The sequence below is a fragment of the Peromyscus californicus genome, unplaced genomic scaffold, assembly GCF_007827085.1.
Source record: "Peromyscus californicus insignis strain IS unplaced genomic scaffold, ASM782708v3 Scaffold_4__1_contigs__length_199733344, whole genome shotgun sequence".
In the NCBI taxonomy this organism is placed as follows: Eukaryota; Metazoa; Chordata; class Mammalia; order Rodentia; family Cricetidae; genus Peromyscus; species Peromyscus californicus.
Window position 1 is genome coordinate 149,132,161 of NW_026294562.1, and position 17,743 is coordinate 149,149,903.

General features: G+C 40.5%; 1 pseudogene; it reads right to left on the reverse strand.

Moving 5' to 3' along the window:
* Window positions 1-614: 614 nt before the first annotated feature.
* On the reverse strand, window positions 615-1,231 carry LOC128123975 (60S ribosomal protein L13-like; annotated as a pseudogene).
* Between the last annotated feature and the right edge of the window lie 16,512 nt (window positions 1,232-17,743).

Genomic DNA, 17,743 nt, shown 5'->3' on the forward strand with positions numbered 1-17,743 from the left:
AAGATTAATAAAACGTCTGACAATGTCATGTTCAAATAGATTTCTACGAACTTTCTGTAATGTGAGAATGACACATTCAGCTGAGGCAACTGCATGCTTCCTAGAATTGCTTTTCCCTGCAGAAATAAAAGCAATTTACTTTCATCATTGTGAGTTTAAGTTACCTCCTTGGAGACTGAACTTCATCCATATTATTTCTGAGTATGAGATAGCACACTGCACTTAGAAAAGGCATCATTAACCTACAAAATTCTCATCACCCAGGGAACGGCTGGAATTGGTGACTATGTAACCCATCAGAGTAAAATTATAACCTGCTTATTGGACATTGACCTTTATCAAGAGATGAAAACAGTGGACAAGCCTGCTGACCTGCGCAGTGCTCTTCCAAACTGTCCACTCACGTAAATGAAGTCTCTGTCTAGATTTAGCCACCAAGTAGAAAAACTAGCAATGACATTTTCTTAGATACAGTTTATTCTTTCCAAATAATAAGCTAATATCTTCTAGCAGTTTTCCTTTCTGATATTAATACAGAGTTATTTCATTATAATCAAAGGTTTGGCTTTAATTTTTGCTTTATGGAAAATTTATTAAAATACTCCAATAGTGCCTTAATTTTTCTTTTCAACATCTTGCTGTTCAGCTTTCTTTGCCCTTTTTGCTTGGATGCAAAGAGCCGGCATTGGCCCAAGCCATTTGAAGACTGGCAAAACCTTCAAATTCCTCTCTTCTGTGATGACTGGCTTTCTCCTTTTTGTTGGCATTCTGGATGCGATCACAGGTCCTGTTAGCTGAGTGGCCAATTTAAGCTCTTCAGCAGAACTATCTCCCTTCGTTGGAGCAGAAGGCTTCCGGGGAAAAGTATGAACTTGGAACACTACTCTTTCAGGTGCTGCACGTTAGCCTGTGGTAGTTCAGTGGATTTATTTTGCCTCCTTGGGTCCACAGCAATGCCAATAGTGTGAGCCACTTTCTTATGGATTTAAGCCACCTTTTGTTCTTCCAGGATGAAACCCCTGCCAGCTTAGACGCTGGTATGGTTGTAGGGCACCTAACTATGAGCCTGATGGGACCTGACGCAGGGCGAGGGGTAATGCTGGGCATTTTTGCCTGCCAGGACTTGCATCTGCAGATTTTGTGTGCTGGCTGGTTGAACCAAGTTCACTGCTACCAATCCTTGTGGACGTGGGGTTTCAGTCAGGAGCATGCCATTCTGGCTAGGAGCCATAGCTGCCTCCTGTGCAGGAGAACACCCGAGCAGAAAGGCGGGGTTTGGCTTTTTAATGCACCTTTTAAACACCTAACAACATAACTGATTCAGAAGTAAGCTTATGTGAAGATGAAAACAAATGAAAGCCTAATATGAATTCCAATATTTGCATAATTCGCTTATAAATACTCGGGAGAAAGTTCTAGAAGCATAGATCTCAGCAGCAGTTCCTGGCTGTGGTTTTATTATTACTCTAGTTACTTCTTCATCAGCTCCCAAATTCCAATGAAATTCTAATACACAGGCAAGATTGATTGCTCTAATAATAGTCTCATTACATTATATGTAACAAACTCCTTCATATTTTTGAGCCTCATATTTTAAGACAACATTGTATAGAAGCTTAATTTTCAATGTCAAAGGCTAGTGTCTGCTCTGCCCTGGATATAGTGATCCCCAGAGTACTAAGTGGAAGCCTATATCTTGTTTGATGGAACATTTATTTGACATTTTTGGTCACAATAAGCTCTAGTCTTGCACTGAATAGCACCTGGAACTGGGCAGTCTGGAGATGAATAGATTGAGAGGATGTATGCCTATGTTAGTTAAACATCACTGACAGATTGATTGGATTTAGAATCACCTTGGAGACACACTTTTAGGCCTGTGTCTTAAGGTTTGTCAGAGAGGTTGACCTAAGGACAGACATTCACCCTGAATATCATCACATCATCCTATGGACTGGATCCAAACAAGAATCAAAAGTTTGAAAAGGAGCAATCCAGCTGAGCAATGGCAGTAACTGTATCTGATTCCCTGAGTCCAGACATCATGTAAGCAGGCGGGTGCAACTATGACTAGATGACTCCCACTCCCATGCCCGTGCTTTCCTGCCAAAATGACTACAGTTGTCTCAAAATATATCTTTCTCTTAAGTTACAGTAGGCAGGTATTTTGTCATGATAAGCAATAAAATTAGAAAACACAGAAGCTTACATGGTGAGACGATTCCCTAGAATGAGAGAAAGTAGACTCTTCTCAACATGTGAAGATACAGCAGGAAATGGTTGTCTATGAATATTTCCTGATACCTAGACCTTGGACTGCCTGCATCTAGAACTCTTGGAAAGCATTTAATATATTAAAATAATTCATAGTTTGTAGTTTATTAAACAGAAAATTCATGTATTATGAACTGATTGAAATGAATATTATCTTCTAATCTCATATATTAATATATTAATGAAATCTACCCAGATATATAATATGTAAAGAGTGAGGTTTGGTGACACTCACCTGTAATTTCAGAATTTACAATGAGTATTTATGAGTACATGAATATTTATGAAAATATCAAGAGATTTAAATTTATTTTTTATTTACCAGTCATACACAGAAGAAGAAAGAAGTTGAGGAGGAAAAGGAGAAGGAGAAATCAGTGGTGCCCTTACATAGCACCTTGACAATATCTAACATGATAAAATAAAAAATTCAATGGAATATTTCACTTTCAAAAGATCTTTAAGAAAAGTGCTTTTTATCTTGTGTAGCAATGTATTATTAAAATAATTCTTATGTCTCTGTGAAGAATTTGATCACTATTTGAATTATTCAGTAGTTAATTTCTTTTGAAATTTTTGAACTTAACATTTTACCAAATTCCTTTGCAAAGGTGGACAGACAAGAGTAGACTTCAGTGAATTTTAAAACAATCAGAGTTTGTGTTCTATGTCTAAATACCACCATCACTAATGAGTTCCCAGATAATAGGCTGTTACTATTTGGCTATCTGAAGAGCAATCTTTATGATCATAGTGCAAACCAAGGAATGTTCTTAGATTAACAACTATCTTATAAAAAATGAGGAATAAAAATTGGGAAGAGGCAGAGATGATTATATATATATATATATATATATATATAGATAGATAGATAGATAGATAGATAGATAGATAGATTTGATTGAACAGGAAAGTCTGAGCCAATGAGAATAAATAATATGACATGTTCAGTATTGGGCTAAAAGCCTGGACTCAAATCCACTGTGACTTTACAGTCCTGTCACAATGATATACTTCTGCAAGACACACCATGATTTTAAACATCACACAGTCTCATGAAACTACACCAACAGATGAAGATCATGAGGCTCTGGATGACTCTTCACATTACATTGGTGACATTAGCCTATGGATACTGTTTGACTCTTGGTGAGAGCTTCATGACAGGATGAGAAGACTCTCAGTAATGTCTGATTTGCTTTTCCTGATGACTAAAGATGTTGAATAATTTCCACACATTTTTGAATGCTTGTATTGTATTTCATCTTTTGAAAATTACCTTTTCAGTTTGTTTGTACATTTATTCTTTTGTTTGTTTCAGGTTTTTTTTTTATAGATTCTAGATATTTACCAACTGTCAGAGGTATAGTCAGCTAAGATTCTCTCCAATACTTTAAGCTGATTCTTCACTTTGTTTTTTCCCTTGCTGTTCAGAAGGGTCTTAATTTCACACAGTTTCATTGTCATTCTTGCAATTTATTGGGCTATCTACAGACTTTTTAAAAGAATTGATAAGAATATATCTCACTGAAAAATGGAAAGCTTTCTAAGTTGCTGCATTTGTTCTGTGTGTTTTATTCTCACCATCTGACATGTGTTTCATCTACTTGTAAAATGGGCATCAAGATACTACCTACTACATAGGGTAGCAGAGTGAGGATTGAAAGAATAGCATGGGTGCATTCAGAATGCTTTGCTTGACACTCTTCTAGTAAAAGGCATCTCAAAACAATAAGTGGATATCAGATTTTCATCAAACAGATACTCCAGCTTAAGCAGAAAATGGTGAAAAGTTCCCCCATTTTACTTTTGATAAGCATGACTTTCAAATGCTAATAGTATCTGAAGCACAGTCAGAATTAAAACTTCCTTCCTGACCCTAGTCTTGAAAAATTTGTATCCTTATTTCCAAATGTCATTTGAGGATGTTAAAGTGCAGAATAGAAGATGAAATTCTGAACTGAGAAAATCAAGATGGACAGTGAAAAAAAGATTTTACATGAAATGATAAAGAAGAGGTAAAAAATTAAAGTTGTCTTTATTTCTCAGCTATGCTCTTGTGCAAATTTTCCTTTTAAAAAAAAGCATATAGTGTTTATTTTTGAAAATAGGAAGCATATTATTTCTGATTTAAATAATCTGCTGTAGATTTAAAATAATTAGCTATTATACAAAAGCAAACAGGCAAAGAAGTTGAGTTTGTCAAAACTATAATATAAAATTTAATAATAATAATAAGTACCATATGACTCAGAGAAGTTAATGTCCAAGAAAATGACAGGCATTGGATATTTTGCTATGAGAGATTAGGGTAAATATTTGGATGATATTATCTATCTATCTGTCTATCTATCTATCTATCTACCTATCTATCTATCTATCTATCTATCTATCTATCTATCTATCTATCTATCTATCTTTTTTTTCCAAGTCAAGGTTTCTCTGTTTAACAGTCCTGGCTGCTCTGGAACTCATTTTATAGAACAGGTAGCCCTCGAATTCACAGAGATCCACATGCCTCTGCCTTCCCAGTGCTGGGATTGAAGGCATGCTCCACCACCACCCCACTTGGACGGTTTTTAAATAAGTAAAATTATCTATTCAAATGTATTTAAAACACCATGAATGCCCCCTCCTTTTCCTGAATCAAAATGTGAACATTTATTTTATTCTTTATAAGAGGTGGTACATTTGAATATCTGAAAATGGAATCCATTTCTTCTTCTAACCACATCTTTACTGAAAATTCAAATGCACTTTGCTTCTGAATAAATTACATATGGTCTTTGAAGGAGTTTTCCATTTTTCCAAAGTTGAAAAACAAACAAAAATATATTCCTTATGCTATCTTAAATTTTTAAAAATAACATAAACCCACGAAGAATGAATTATGGGAGAGTTAGTGGGACAGATACATGAAAATGCCAAGATCAGACCCATGACTTTTGTATTCTTATGACTTCAACAACAATGGATCATGATCTGCAATGCCTTTGTTTCTTTGAGATTCATTTTTTTCTTTAATTATGTGTATATCTATATATCTGTTAACACATACACATGAATGCAGTGTCTGTGGCCAGAACAGGACATTGGATTCTCAGGAGCTGAGGTTAGAGGTGATTGAGGGCCTCTTGATGTGGGTGCTGGGATATGAACTCAGGTCTTGTGTAAAAGCCATTCATGCTATTGGCCACTGAATCACCTGTAACCCACCTCTTTGTGTCTTGTTAATACATTATCAATTAAATAATGATTTACTATGTGAATATCACAAACTTAGACTATTTAGTGTCCTATGAGATTAAGAGAAGAATGTATTTCATTGCTGATGAGAACATTCTGTTTCCACAGGAACTCTTATATCTTGACACTTTTCTCCTTCTGTAAAATCTCCATAACCAGCATGCTCCTAGATAACAACTCCAGTTCCCTCAGCTCGTCCCACATGTTCAATAAAATCATTCTATTCTCACTTCCCTTTTGAATCCAGCTAGTATCTACGGTCATGTGTCCTTAAGGCAAATCACTCTACAGTTTCTCAGTAGCAGGGCTTCTATCCACTTAGCTAGAATTGCTGAAATGACAAGAATGAGAAACTCTATGGTGATGCATTTGAGGAACACATGCACTAAAGTGCTGGTTTGATTCAGTATAAGCTGCTGTGGAGATTCAAGGTCCAAGATGGTCAGTGATTTAATCCAAATGCCAGGGTTTTAACTGTGTTTTGTTAGAATAACAACAAAACAAAATAAAAACAGAATCCTAAAGCTTCTTTATTAGAACAAAAAGGGAACATTGGCTTTGTGTTGCTACACTGTAGTAAACAACTGGTGCATTGAGACAACTAGAGTGCCCACAGTATACACTGGTTCAGGCTATATAGAGAACAGATTGCAGTAGGGGGAATGAAATTTGCAGTTTTTAGAGCATGTGAAACTGACATACTGAGTCCATGTTATCATGAGCACATCTCATTGATGGATATTTAGTATGCATGATAGAGAACTGGGTAGCACCCAGAAGGGGGAATGATTTGAAAAGTGACACAACAGAAACAATACGTTTTTAGCCAAGATCATTATGTTTGTTTGTTTTCAAATACCATGAGAGGACAAAGATGGAGAGGTTTTGTGACTGGGATCCTGCAGCAGGTATCTTAACAGGCCAGGTCTGAAAGTGTTGAAAGGTGGGGCAAGATCAGGCTTAATTTTCCAGGGGAAAGGACAGGGGGACATCACAGAACCATCAGAAGGACACAGGATCTCCACTCTAAGGAATATTAAGAGACTGAAGATAGTCAAGTGCTGTGGATATCACTCTGTATAAATAAAATGCTGATTGGCCAGTAGCCAGGCAGGAAGTATAGGCGGGACAAGCAGAGAAGAGGATTCTGGGAACAGGAAGGCTGAGTAAAGAGAGACACTGCCAGCTGCCACTATGACAAGGGAGATGTAAGGCACCGGTAAGCCACGAGCCAGGTGGCAAAGTTTAGATTAATAGAAATGGGTTAATTTAAGATAGAAGAAGTAGATAACAAGAAGCCTGCCACAGACATACAGTTTGTAAGCAATATAAGTCTCTGTGTGTTTATTTGGTTGGGTCAGAGTGGCTGCAGAACTGGCAGGTGAGAGATTTGTCCTGACTGTGGGCCAGGCAGGACCAGAAAAACTCCAGCTACAATCAAGGGCCAGATGCCCCAGACATGGAGCACCACAAAAATGATGTGACAAATGTTGAGTCCCCTTGTGCAGATAGGTAAATCAGGCCATGTGATCATTACATATCATATTCCAAATTATTCTAAGATACAGAATGAGGGAGATGAGGCCAAACCCCAGTCCTACTCATTGCATCTCATTAGCACCAAGATATCGGCAGATGATTGACATAAAGATAAAGGAGGGAACTTATTTACTTTGAAAGAATTCACAGAATAAAAGCACTGAAAAAGATTGGAGAAGCCTTCTGATGAACAAAAATAGTATAAACTTATTCTAGAAAGAAAAACAGAAGATAATATTTCAATTACAAAAAATGATAAGCCATGAGCTAACTAGTCTTCCATTAACCAAGACAGCTTAGAAATTCAAGGATGTTTTCCAGTGAAATGGAACTATGAGTACTATGAAAATATCAGTTGTGCATTGTTATATATTTATATGACAATAAAGAATGGATAATCAGCATAATTCAGCCATCATCAGGGAAGCTTCCTCCTGCAGCAGATGGGAACAAATACAGAGACCCACAGCCAGACATTATGCACAGAGAGACCATGAAATGCACAGCTCTAAATGGTTTTTTGACACCAAATCTCTCCCCTCAGAGCTCAGGGAACCCTAAAGAAGAGGAGAAAGAAAGAGCATAAGATCCAGAGGGGACAGAGGACATCAGGAAAACAAAGCCACCTAAGTCAAACCAGCAAAGCTCATATGAACTCACAGAGACTGAAGCAGCAATCACAGGGCCTACTCTGGACTACACCAGGTCCTCTGCAAACATATGCTAACTTTCAGTTTAATATTTTTATGAGATTCCTGAGTGTGTGAACAGGTGTGTTTCTGATTCTTGTGCTTTCTCTTGGGTTCTTTTACTTCTGTTGGTTTTTCTTGTCCAGTTTCAATGTGGTGGGTTTTTGTTGTTGTTGTTGTATTTTATATTTTATTATTGTTTGTTATCTCTTAGACACCTGTCCTTTTCTAATGAGGGACAGAAAAGGGATGGATCAGGAGGGGAGGAAAATGGGGAAGAATGTGGACGAGTAGAGGGAGGGGAAGCTACAGTCAGGATATATTAGATGAGAAAAGAATATACCTTGATAAAATGTGAAAAATGTAAAAGTAAAAATTAAAAACAAAAAAAAGTTAGAGTATGGAGAATGTTGGAGGATATAGCTCAGTGGTGGGAGATTTACTTCACAAATGAGAATCTCTTTGATTGATTCCCAGGCTTTCAAAAAATCCTCAGAGAGTACATAATATTTTCTCTTTATATTGATTAATTCTGATGCGGTTCAAATCAGAACATGCTGTTTAGAGGTCTTGATTAAAGAATAAATCACGTTTCTACCAATCACCAATGTCTCTTTTCCCAAATATTAACTCAGTAACAAAATAATTTATTGTCCAATCTGTGTACAGGTGACTTTTGTTACTTTGAGTCTGCGGTCGTAGACACCACTGAAAAAGAAGCTTCCTTGCCCAGAACAGTCAGTGGCAGCACAGCTCACTGACTTCAACATGGTTTCTGGTGGCAGCATGGACTATGGACACCAACATGGCCTTCAGCTACAGCACAGTCCCTGGAGGACTTTTGAGGCAGCCCAATCCAGAAAATTAACCATTCTCCATCTCCATTAGTGTGAGCTTCAACAGCTCTAGGTTCACTTCTCTCTAGCCCATGCATGGAGCTCTGCTCTGCCATCTTTTTTTCAATTTCATGAGAACACTTTTAAAAGGTCCCATAAGACCTGCCTTTTTTAACGGTTTCTGCATTACCGGGCTCTCTCAGACATCCTCTGCTGCCACATCCCCGCACTGAGCCTCCTTGAGTCTCTCAGGCTCCTTGGAGCTGCTCCATGGGCTTGGGGATGCCAGCAGCCATTGCCATCTTGAATTGATCTCCACTGTAAATTCTTGAAAAGAATTGATTTAATCCCAGCTTTTCAATTAAAATTGAATTCAGGTTGTGACTACTACCTCAACCATCAAACTGCAGGATTAAAGCCTGTATTTCCATGGCCATAGTGGTCATTGCTTTAGCAATTCATAAATTAACATTGATTATTGGAGGAGCAAAGTAGCTGCATTCTTAAAAACTTGTATCTGGTGAGAGGTGATATTTTAAAGCCCTGGCTCTCAAATCAACAGAGCTGTCCAGGTATTAAAGGACCTTTCATTGCTGGAGCCCCAAAGGAGGTAAGTCTCATTGCTGCTGAAAAGAGAGGTCATTTGTATGCAATCATATGTGGCAAATTTAAAGGCCTGCTGCCTTTTTCTGTGTTTAAATGAATGAACCTCACTTTTTTGCTCCCTAGTGTTCATGTCTCACTTTGTCTTTCATTAGCATTGTGATCACAGAAAGCAGGTCAATACTGTGAGAGTTTGTCTCTAGAATGCATTGCACTTCTGCTCTCAAACACCCCGACTCCCTAGAAAAGTTTCAAGAAAGGCTTGTGCAATGCTGTGGTCCACAGAGCTCACAGTTCTCAAAGGTTTATTTCCTTCTGCAGCTTCTCATCCTTAGTTCCTGGAATCTTTAAATATCAGTACTGAATTTTCCTTGTTCAATGTCACTAAATTGCTCTTGAAGACTTAAGTATCATAGATACTAATTAAATCACTTTGGGCACCCCATCACAAATCCTTTTGCTTCCAGCTGGGATTGCATTGTGGAAGGCATGAGTAGAGTTTCCTCCAAGCTTGGGAGCTCTCTAATTGCCTTGGTAACATCAGGAGAAGCCCGTGTGGTAACTGCTGGGTTTGTGCTTATGAACAATCCTCTGATGTGTGCACAACCACTCAGAGCTGTGTAGAGTCTTCTAATGCTAATCTCAATGTGTAAGGTCTGTTCCTTAAGTTAAATGCTACCTAAGAGCTCCTTCACAGGATTTTCAGGGGCCACAGATACCCTAATCCCTACTCTACCATGTAACTACCATAGTAAGTGGATGCTAAGCTGATTTTGTTCACTAAATTTGTTGAGCTGAATCATCAATGTGGTGTTTTGTTTGCTCTGATTTCTTTAGGGAAAGCTCTCTCTCTCTCTCTCTCTCTCTCTCTCTCTCTCTTCTCTCTCTCTCTCACACACACACACACACACACACACACACACACACACACACACAATGTTCTAGAATGCTGGAAAGGCAGGATGACAGCATAGCAGAATAGCAGGAGAGGGGTTTTGAAGTTCCCCATTTTCTCTTTTCTATCTTAGAACAGTCATGCCATCCACAGGCATAATGATGTAATTCCCCTAACCCAAGAGCAGTTTCAGTTTTTAAGCTCCTTGGGCAGAATATTGTCATCACCAATAAACTTTCCTGGGAATCTTAAATCAAACTGAATAACAATGTGGTAAAAATGGCAGCAGCCTTGCAAGAACAAAGACTCACAGAAGAAGTATTTGGGATATATCATAAAATTTTAAAGAGAGAACCTGCACTTTCCATCTCCTTTCCCATTACTGATTCCTCACTCATCCTGTCCTCTTCTTCATGATTCTCACCCTTGTTGACCTTATGGAACTTGACAAAGTCATCTTTTAATCAGATTTCTGGCAGGTCACACATGTGCTTTTCCTTACTATTCAAAGACATGAGGAACAATGGTGGTGGTATCACAAATAAGAGATTTCATGAGTAGGAGAAGTAGTTCTTGAGCTTGGGCCCACAGGGCCCAGCTTTTAGACAAAAGAGTTGGCAGGGTAAACAGGATGTGTCTGCCTTGATGTTTTAACTGCACTATCTCTGCCCAGGCAGCCAGTTGTAGGTGTATTGCTGTCGGTGTCAGAGCACAGATAGCACTTCTCTTCATCCTGTAGTCTGTTGATTGGTATAGAAAAGAGGTTAGCCTTTCCTGTAGCTACACAGTCACCAGAGGACCATGGACCATCTGCAATTGGAGTTTCTCAGCACAGTCCCTGGGCTGTTCATCATACTTGGGTAGGCAGAATAAATACAAGATTGCAGAGCTGTCACCAGGGAGTGACTCCTATAGTCTCAGTGACAAGACCATTGTATGTTTGAGGAAGGGAAAGATAGTAAAGGTCCCACCAGTCATACCTAGCCCTGAGTTTGGTTAAACAGAACCTAAGGAGATGTATGCATGTGACTCAAAGAGCTCAGGCACTGGAGAGGAGTTCTCTGGGCGTGACTCCATTGATCTTCAGAAGACTGTGTGTGCTGGTTAGGTATGTTACCTTCCTGTTCCACAGAGGAAGGGAATGCTCAGGTTTAGAGATGAGCCCAGGTACCACAGTTTGCATTTCGCAAGTTGTACAACTCCTAGAACATGTTTTTTTTTGTTTGTTTGTTTGTTTTCCATTGTATTCTGCAAGGTGAAGGCAGTTTCTTAAGATCATAGTAAACATCCCTCTCATTTCCTCTCCCTTCCAAAGACAAATCACTCTTACCAGGACACTCATGTGTCTTCCCAGACATCAGTTTGTCATGCTCAGTTTCTGATCACATCCTCCACTCAAGAAAAGTTTCTGATACAATTGTGAATCTTTCCTGATTCTTGGCCTGATGCAAGGTTGAAGCAGGTTAGTAGCCTTCCTGGGTGCAGCATCTCTCTAAGTTTCCACAGCATAGCTCCCCTAGCTCTGAGTATTCTCAGTTTCTCCTGTCATTATTTAATGCTCTCTGAGGTGATGTTGTGTCCTGTTGGGAAACAATACACTAAGGTGCTGTATGAGCAAAGATCCATATGGTTATTGGGAATGGAAGAAAGAGACCACTGTCTGCTTCCTGTTTTGAAGTTCAGGAGAATGGTCCATTTCCTCAAAGTTCTGTGGATCCACAAACCCTATCTGCTGCCTCCTAAGTGCTGGGATGACAATCATGCACCATGTCAGCTTAACTATACTTCTTGATAGCTGATGTTTGCTGAATGTACCATTTGATAGAAGAGTGAGGTTCTTTCTCTCTCTAGATACTGGGAGGAAAAGGGTTGTGGGATTTCAGGGTGTGCCTCTTCTCACTACAGGAATTCCTGAGATCCTGCATGCAGAGATCAAATTTCCTCAGGACCTCAATTAGACATTTGGAACTTTTCTGTATCTTAGTCACTCTGCTCTACTCATTTAGACTCATTGTGAAGAACCTCAGAAATCTCCCAGAATATCAAAACTATCTTGCCCCTGAAAAAAAGCTCCAAAATCTTCAGGGTGTGTCTTCATTGTCTATGTGGCTGACCTAATATCTCCAGAGAAGCAGGGAGCTACTTAGAGAAAAGCCACAGATCATAACCCTGGGTAAGATGGGAACTGATGTTGCCTCAGCATAGCAGGACAGAGTAGAGGGTTGGCAGGGAGTGGGGTTCAAGTCATGCATGAGATACTACTGCCTCTCCCCACTTGTTTTCTTTCCCTTTTTTCTGACATTAGAATCATTATAATTCTCTATTCTGGGGTTTTGTACTGCAGACTGTAAATATGGTTTACAAAAGAGCTGAGAACCTGAAGAGCAAACACCTAAAGCAGTATGCCAAGGAGTATGAAGGATACCTGGCAGATAAATCAGTGTGTGAGCATGGAGGCTGGAAGATTGTGTGTCACCTGGCCAGCCTATGTCCTAGGACTCTATTGTGCTGTTTCAGTGAGTCTATGATCCAATGAACAGGCTCTACACTCACTTAAGCACAATGCTCTTGCACCCATATAAGCCAACACACACACACACACACACACACATGCACGCACGCACGTGCACACACACACACATGCACACACGCACGTGCACACACACACACACACGCACGCACACACACACACACACACACACACACACTCATACACATGTAAAGAAGATTGAGACATAGTTCATATGGAAGACAGCTATACAGCAACTGAGTAAGGGGGTGGTCTTTGCTTTCTATAGTACCAGGGTTATGAAGGTAAGCATGAATGCTATGCTAAGATGTTAAACCAGAACAGAAGTACACTTTGTTCATCTCTTTGCTGACAAGGCTTTTTATTATAAGATTTGAAGTATTAGCCTGAATCCTGTTCTCTTTCTGTAGAAGAAGACAGAAGAGGAAGAGGCAAAGAACAAGTCCTTCAGGGAGGATATAAGAAATATCCTCCAAAACTCCACAGCACTTGGGAAATGGTGCTTTTTTATAAAAAGGCTAGAGGATGGCAGTGATAAAGATAGGAGTGGAGAGGTGGGACCCAACCTGAAACTGGCATTGAAAAAGGCTAAAGAATGTTCAGGAGGAAGCACATCTATTAAACCACTAGTAGTGTGTGGCCCACAGGAAGCCTTTGAGGAGATAACCCCCACCACATCATCATCAGACACTCATCATGGGGAGACTAAGGTGGTGAGAAGCCCAGGTGAGTCACCACAGGTCCATGACTTAGCAAATACTTGTATATAAGTGTTTCCCATTGCACCTGGGTCAGCTACATAGTGTAAAACTGGAGCTCACTAGTCTGTGATGCAATGGATAGGCTCCACACTCACTTCAACACACATGCACTTTATCCAGACAACCCAACACACACACACACACACACACACACACACACACACAAACACACACACACACACACGCAAAGTGCAGTAGAGTGCTGAGAATATTGAGTCTTAGTGGTTACTGACTACGGTGGTGGTGGCTGTTTTCCATAGCACCAGTGTGATGAAGGTGAGCATGGACCTTATGCTGAGATGTCAGACCTAAACAGACCTACACATTTTTCATCTCTTTGCTGGTAAAGCTTTTTCTTCTGGGATTTGAAGATGTAGCCTAAATCTGTTTCTCTCTCTGTAGAAGAAAAGAGAAGAGGAAGAGGCAAGGAACAAGGCATTCTGGGAGGATAGAAGAAATCTCAGACAAAACTCCCCAGACTTCCCCAAATTCAGTTCTCTTCTGCATAGATTTGTGCATCGTGGAGAGGTGGGCCCCAGCCTGACGTCAATATCTACAAAGGCTGAAGAGCCTTCAGGAGGAAGCACACCTGTGAAACAACCAGTGGTGTGTGGCCCACAGGAAGCCATTGAGGAGATAACCCCCACCCCTTCAGCAGACACTCGTGGGGAGACTAAGGTGGTGAAAAGCCCAGGTGAGTCACCACAGGTCCATGGCTTGGAAATGACTTGTGTATAAGTGTTTCCCATTGCATCTGGGTCAGCCACACAAAACTGAGACTGCAGCTCTCCAGTAAAGTAAGGCGGTGCTGGTGCACAGGTGTCCGAGGTCTAGAGCACTGAGCAACACAGAGAATGTTCCTTCCCCTTGTCCATGTCCTCAGCTGTTTGTTTCCATGGATCCACTTTGCTGTGGTAACAGAACCTCCTGTGATGAGTGTTGTCTCATTCCTTCCTGCCATCTGACTATCTTGTCAAAATAACCTTTAACTTAGTTTAAGCCAGATAAGTTTCCTCAAAACTTGTTTGAGTTCAGATCCTCATCTTTTCTGAGCTATGTAGAGATTTGAAGAAGCACATTAAGAAAATACTGAATCATTTTTCATTATAAGAAATGTGCTGTGCATTGTTACTAATCTTAGGACATAATGGAGAGATGTGAGGACAACAGAATTTCAGATGAATGAGATTATGTTTTCATCATTTGGTAGACTGTCACAGGAAATTCTCAAGTAGAACCAGAGTGCTGATGACTCTGTGGGTTAAGCGCTAGCAGTGACAGTGTCAGAACCTGAGATGGAATCTCCAGAAAGCACGTGACAATGAGGTGTGGTTGGCCACCTCTACATTCAAGGATCTTTTCAGGTGACATGGGATAGGGAGACAGGAGAAGACCTGGTTTCTCACAGCACAGCTAGCTGGGCAGACACAGAAGCACAAAAGAGATTCTGTTGGACCATAGGGGCCAGGGAAGATCAGCACTCCAGGTAGTCAGTTCACATCTGCAGATGTGCTGAAGCACCTGTGCATCCTTGCTCACACATCAGCATGGACATTCTAAAAAACAAACACAGATCATGGACATGTGCAAACACACTCACAGTTCATTCATAAAGGATTTTAAAGGAAAAATTACACAAATATTTGCTGAAAAAAGTTCTCAAGTATCTCATCTTATTTGGTTTATGTTGTTTGTTTCATTTGTAACATCTACTTTTATAGCCTGAATAGACTTGACTTGAGATCCTGCCACCTCAGCAAGCAAATACTGAAATCCCAAGTGTAAATCACCGGGCCTGGCTTTTCAGATGTTTCTAAAGTATTGGATGATTCTTGTCTTGCCTTGCAAGAGTCAAAATCTCTTCTTAAATGAGGAAGAGCTGCAAGCCAAATTGCAATGTTCCACAGAATTGGCCTTTCCCTGCCGTGAACCTGTGCAGTCAGCAATTCACACATTCCCAGATACAAGTAAGAGAGTCAGCCTTTGCCAGCCTTGAGCCTTCTGAACTCAGCAATCTACACATCCGAATAATGAAATGAAGGAGCAGGAGGACCACAGGGTGGAGGCCTTAGGAGTTCCTATTGGGCTTGGAGAAATAATTAGGAAAGGGCTTACTGGTTCAAGATAAGTCGAGAAATCTGTCCTAGAACTTTGCTGGGCCAAGTGCACCATCTTCACACACAGTTTGAGTCTTGGGCTGCAGCTTCCAGGTGGTATGTTCATATGGATTGCCCTGCAATTCTGGGGTCTTAAGGATCTTACCAATATTTACAACATGCCCTATTGGAGACAAGCTGTGGTATTATGACCTTGAGATAAGTCTCTGTAAATTTCTATGCTGTCTGCAACCTATTAAAATTTGATAGGGTTTCTCTTGGTCTCAGAGCTCTTGAGTATAGTGGTCTACATGGCTGAACATGATCACAACAGGCTTTCTTCAATATGGAAGCTCTGGAATATTAGTAATTTGAGTCAGTCTATGTCTGAAAGGCACAGACCATGGAAGCTACTTTTTAGAGGCTTAGTCTCAAAGCCATGAGAACCCAGGGAAATGTAAGTCCAAACTTGAGAGACTAGAAGCCAGCAGACCTGGACATATGAACCACAGATAAAGAAGATTTGTTTATACCCAGAGAGACACAGCGAAAGTTTACATTTTCTCTGCCTGTTTGTCCTGTTTAGCTCCCATGTGCCTTCACGTTATCCACTTGAGTTGAGAGGGGACTTTGCCCACTGAGTCTGTGAACTCACACAGCATTTTTTTTTTACAACCAACTCATAGTCACACCTAGAAATATTTTGTTCCATCCACTCAAGCTGGTAAAGTCCACGCTCCCAGCTCCCAGCCAGCTGTGGCCAGAGCTTGGAGAAGAAAATCCCTGCCTGCTTTGTGGTTCCATCATGGGGCCTGAAAGTGAGGAATGTGCTGATGGAAAGAATGCCGATGACTTTGTGTTTTTCCTTTAGGCTGCCAGGTTGAATTCCGCTCAGGGACACCAGGCCATGTAACCTCAGACTTCTCTCTCTTTTCAATTGCAGTTCAGAACTCCTAAGGCCTCCACCCTGTGGACCTTCCAAAGGATTTATAAGATTGATTCCTCCATTCTTCAAGGAAGAACACCAAGAAAGGACTAGAAACATGTGGTATCTTATGTGGTACCCTGGTAAAGATATGAAAACCCCTTCTTGATCTCAGACTGTTTCTTCCCCCTTGGCTTTCCATGACTCCCAGAAAACATATCCAGGGGCTGTGTCTATACATATCACTCCACAGAAGGAACCATGGATGGCAAGGCCTGGCCACTTTGAATTTGATGATTTTGCATTTGGTTGCTTTTCAGAGTCCCTTGAATTGAACAATTTGCTTCAATGCTATGGTTAGAAATTTCACTCTAGTCGTGGCTAATGCCTGTAACCCCAGTCATGAAGCTAGAGGCTTCCTACAAGTTCAAACCTGGCTCACATACAGAGTTAGACATTGAAGTAAAAGTAGGCAGGCTGGCAAGCAGAATGTCAGGTATGAAACATGGAGACAGGCATATTAACTAATTCCAAAAGGAGGAGGACTCGATTCCTTCTGTGGCCTGGTCTGACCACCTATTCTGTGGTAAGCCTTGGAATATAAATTAAACACCTCACGACCCCAGAGCAGACCTACTGACTGCTGCAGGGAAGAACCTAGGCCAGGATGTACTAAGAGGGACATAATATCAGGTTCATCTTACCCTCTCTGCGTTCATACAGTACCCAGCAATGCCAGGGACCAGCCTCAGCAGTTTTGAGGGTCTCAAAGGGCAGGGATGTCTGGCAGGCACAAGAAAAAACTGGGACACAGGAGTTGGTGCAAGCTGGCGAGTCTTGTCAGGTTTGGAGATGTGCGTTTTCTCTGCCTTCTTCTCCTGATCCGACTCAACCCCAGTCTTTTATTGTAATAATACAAGGAAATAGGGGTGAGAAAATTCAACAGGTGATTGGGTTCTTCACAATAGCTTCAAAAGTTCTTTTTGTAAATCAGCAAAGTGTACCCCATGCCCCTTGATTGCACATTGAAGTTCCCAGGAAGAAAGTCAAAGCATACCAGCTTATTCTTTTGCAGGTTAATAATTATCAGACCATCTGATAATCACCCCAGAGGCCATCTACTTGCAGTTTCTCAGAAAGCACAGAAGTATAAGCAATGGTTTAAAGTAACAGACTGCCAGCTTCCTCTCAGCTTAAGTTCTTCTTCATCTCTCTGTAATTCATCAAGTTGTCTTCTAACTAGCTCTGGACAACTCTTGTCTTTTATCCTATCTATATGTCACTCCATCTACAGTCTTCTGCCACCAGCCTTCTGGGTTTTCCCCATGACCTACATAACAGCTTTAACT